Below are 5,000 nucleotides of genomic sequence, written 5' to 3'. Positions count from 1 at the left end.
TGCTAACCACGTATCCATGTAACACTTGTAACACGTGACAACAACGTGTCCCTGTAACACGTGACAACCACGTATCCATGTAACACTTGTAACACGTGACAACAACGTGTCCCTGTAACACGTGACAACCACGTATCCATGTAACACTTGTAACACGTGACAACAACGTGTCCCTGTAACACGTGACAACCACGTATCCATGTAACACTTGTAACACGTGACAACCACGTGTCCATGTAACACTTGTAACACGTGACAACCCCCCCCCCCACCTCACCGCATGACAGGTCGTCCAGTGACAGCGTCAGGCAGCGTGACGTGACATGTCAGGCAAAAAGGGGGGGAAGGGGGGAGAGGGGAAGGGGAAGTGGGGGGGTGTGCAGTAGTGAAGGCTTGTAGGGGGGGGGGGGAGAGAGAGAGAGAGAGAGAGAGAGAGAGAGAGAGAGAGAGAGAGAGAGAGAGAGAGAGAGAGAGAGAGAGAGAGGCTCCCCCCCCCCCCTACCCACCCACGCTCCATACAGCCGCCCACGCCTGCGGGTAAGCAACGGAGATCTGCCTCCCATTACGGCTCTATGTATACTGGTAATACATGCGTGTATACATACATACATACATATATATATATATATATATATATATATATATATATATATATATATATATATATTCATTTATCTATTTATTTATGTTTATTTATTTACTTATACTTTGTCACTGTTTCCCGCGTTAGCGAGGTAGCGCAAGGAAACAGACGAAAGAATGGCCATACACACACACACACATGTATATACAGACACGTCCACATTCGCACATATACATACCTATACATTTCAACATATACATATATACACATGTACATAATTCATACTTGCTGATGATGACGTGATTATTACACGAAAGTGCACTTGTGAACTTTATATATATATATATATATATATATATATATATATATATATATATATATATATATATATATTCTCCCCCATACATGTTCGCCATTTCCCGCATGAGTGAGGTAGCGTCCTCAATAGATGACAGAGCCTTGGGGAAATGGGAAGATCCTCGCTTGGCTCGCTCCTCTGTTGTTCCTTCTTTGCGAGAGTGGGTAATACAGGAGGGGAGGATTTCCAGCAGCGGCCCCCCCCCCCCCCCAGCGCCCCTCTCAGTCGTCTACTACGACACACACAGGAGAAACGTGGCTATTAGACAGTTAGAGAGAGATATGGGTACTATACTAATAGATAAATAGATAAGATGCAATCACAACTATGGCATGTGACATAACAACCACAACCATGGGAGGGGAGGGTAACAACCCCCCCCCCCACACCAACAACAACCAGGCCTACAACCCAAACACAACTGTACAACCAGCAGGCCAGGACATCATGGTTCATGTAAACACACACTCACTTTAACTGATACGACCCAAACTGATAATAATAATGATGATAACAATAATAATAATAATAATAATAACAATACATAATAATAATAATAAAAATAATAAAATAATAATAATAATAGCAATAATAATAATAAAAATAGATAAAATAATAATAGTAATAATATAATAATAGACAATAATAAAAATAATAAAATAATAATAATAATAGTAATAATAAAATAAAAATGATAAAATAATAATAAAATAATGATAATAATAATAATAATAAAAATAAAAATAATAAAATAATAATAATAATAGCAATAATAATAATAAAAATAGATAATGATAAAATAATAATAATAATAATAATAAAATAATAATTATAATATTGATAATAATAATAATAATTATCATCATTATTATTATTATTATAATTATCATTATTATTAAAGAGACAGGAGCCCCAAAAGCCATGTTATAATCCTTGTCTATTGAACTTGTGAAATAGACAGAGTTTAAGGTGTAGTTATAATAGATTCTACTGTGGGAGATGAGCACAAAGAGCGGGGAGAGAAAATGGGAGGTAAGGGTGAGAGTGAATGAGAGAGAGGGAGGGGAGAAAATGGGGGGAGGATAGAAAATGGGGAGTGAGAGAGAGAGGGGAGATAGCAGAGTATTGATATGGGGCGACCAATGGAGGTCGCTGGGTCTATACTGATAAATGAACACCCTCACTCCCTACTCTCACACACACACACACTCTCTCTCTCACACACGCACACACACACACACTCTCTACTCTCTCACATACACACTCACTCTCACTCTCTACTCTCACACACACACACACTCACTCTCTACTCTCACACACACACTCACTCTCTACTCTCACATACACACACTCACTCTCTACTCTCACACACACACTCACTCTCTACTCTCACACACACACACTCTACTCTCACACACACACACTCACTCTCTACTCTCACACACACACTCACTCTCTACTCACACACACACACACACACTCTCACTCTCTACTCACACATACACACACACACACTCACTCTCTACTCACACACACACCCACTAACACTCTCTCTCTCTCTCTCTCTCTCTCTCTCTCTCTCTCTCCTCCATCCGTCGGTACGACACGCGTCGTCGGCCGACAAGCAACGCATCCACAGTCCGTCAGGAGCCACGTAACAATGCGCGTCAAGGAACGCGTCACACCCGGCCGGCGGGACCGTCACCAGAACAAGGACACGTCACACTAGCGTCACCCACGCCCCCAGGGCAACACGTCACGCTAGCGTCACCCACGCCCCCAGGGCAACACGTCACGCTAGCGTCACCCACGCCCCCCAGGGCAACACGTCACACTAGCGTCACCCACGCCCCCAGGGCAACACGTCACACTAGCGTCACCCACGCCCCCAGGGCAACACGTCACACTAGCGTCACACCCACGTCCCCAAGGGCAACACGTCACACTAGCGTCACCCACGCCCCCCAAGGCAACACGTCACGCTAGCGTCACACCCACGTCCCCAAGGGCAACACGTCACACTAGCGTCACCCACGCCCCCAGGGCAACACGTCACACTAGCGTCACCCACGCCCCCCAGGGCAACACGTCACACTAGCGTCACACCCACGTCCCCAAGGGCAACACGTCACACTAGCGTCACCCACGCCCCCAGGGCAACACGTCACACTAGCGTCACACCCACGTCCCCAAGGGCAACACGTCACACTAGCGTCACCCACGCCCCCAGGGCAACACGTCACACTAGCGTCACACCCACGTCCCCTACTCCACTCCCACACAGAGAGAGAGAGAGAGAGAGAGAGAGAGAGAGAGAGAGAGAGAGAGAGAGAGAGGGTGTTAGTGGGGGAGGGGAAGGGAGGGGAGGAGCAGCATTAGCTCCCCTCTCCCCTCCTAACATCACCCCACCATCGTCCACGCCTGCGTGTTGCACGATGTAACGCCCCCCCACCCCCCCACACCCCCTTCCTTCCACCCAACAGACGATATTGAACCGGCCACGAGTCTGGCGCGCCCGGGCGCGCACATCCTGAAGGTGGGGGGGGAGGGGGGCAGGCAAGGCGCGGTGGCGCGCGTGTATGTGTGTGGGAGGCGCGCGCGCGGGGAGGAGGAGGAGGGCGTGGGCACGACGCAAAGGGCAGTTAGTTAGTTACACGGGAGAGTGACCCGGGTGGGGGGGGGGAGGGGTGACAGTGACCCGGGGGGGAGGGGTGACAGTGACCCGGGTGGGGGGGGGTAGGAGGTGACAATGACCCGGGTGGGGGGGGAGGAGGTGACAATGACCCGGGTGGGGGGGAGGAGGTGACATCTAATGACCTGCATTAACGAGGCCAACTGGCCGAGCGCCTACTTAACTACCCTGTATCACCCCCATCCAACCCCTCCCTCACCACCCCACACCTCCCTCCCTCTTTAACGACGTGTCGTTACGTCGAGGTCCTGTCGTACGACAGGGCTAGGCGCGTAGCGCCCACCGCAGGGAGGGTAAGGGGTGTGGGGGGCGAATAATTAGCCGAAACGCGCGCGCGCGCGTGTGTGTGTGTGTGTGTGTGTGTGTGTAGATGAAACATATCTATTTGCGCATATATACTCCTAGCAAGAATATATATATATATATATATATATATATATATATATATATATATTCCTATGAGTCCACTTAGGGGGAAAATGAAACACGAAAAGTTGCCAAGTGCACTTTCGCGTCATAATCACATCATCATCAGGGGAGACACAAGAGAGAAATATAACAGTCAGTTGATATACATCGAAGAGACGAAGCTACGACGCCATTTGGGTAAACAAGTGACTGAATCAACACGTATCTCCCTTTAATTACCCAACCATTTAACTACCCTTCTTTCCAATAACCCCGACGCATCCTTAGAGGTGTCGGCAAAATAATATATAACACACAAGCGGGCAATTCCTGCACGAAAGACAACTTTAAAAACCTCGCTGGAACATTCCCTTATAACACACAGACACACACACACACACACAGACACACACACACAGACATACACACACAGACACAGACACACATACACACACACACACACACACATACACACACATACACACACACACACATACACACACACACACACAGACACACACACACACACACACATACACACAGACACACACAGACACACACACAGACACACATACACACACACACATACACACACACAGACACACAGACACACACACACACACACACACACACACATACACAGACACATACACACACATATACACACAAAGACACACACACACACACACACGTCGTTGTATTACGAAAAAAAAAGACATCTTTTACGTCAAGCTCGTTAGACGTAACTTAACGAACCATCTGTACGTAATAATGTAAATACGTTGTCATAGAATTTATATAAACGCCAGACAAACCACTTCTAAGGCATGATGTAAATACGATGCTGTCATAGAATTTATATAAACGCCAGACAAACCACTTCTAAGGCATGATGTAAATACGATGCTGTCATAGAATTTATATACTCTCCATTTGATGCATAAAAATTGTTTCCACCG

At 46.8% G+C, this 5,000-nt stretch overlaps 1 protein-coding gene across 4 annotated transcripts in view; it reads right to left on the bottom strand.

The window, feature by feature from the left end:
• Nucleotides 1-5,000, bottom strand: part of LOC139748724 (microphthalmia-associated transcription factor-like) — a 232,105-nt gene that overhangs the window by 128,094 nt on the left and 99,011 nt on the right. The window lies entirely within an intron of this gene.

This window comes from Panulirus ornatus, chromosome 5, assembly GCF_036320965.1.
Source record: "Panulirus ornatus isolate Po-2019 chromosome 5, ASM3632096v1, whole genome shotgun sequence".
NCBI classification, from domain to species: domain Eukaryota; kingdom Metazoa; phylum Arthropoda; class Malacostraca; order Decapoda; family Palinuridae; genus Panulirus; species Panulirus ornatus.
This window is presented reverse-complemented; position numbering and strand designations above follow the sequence as displayed.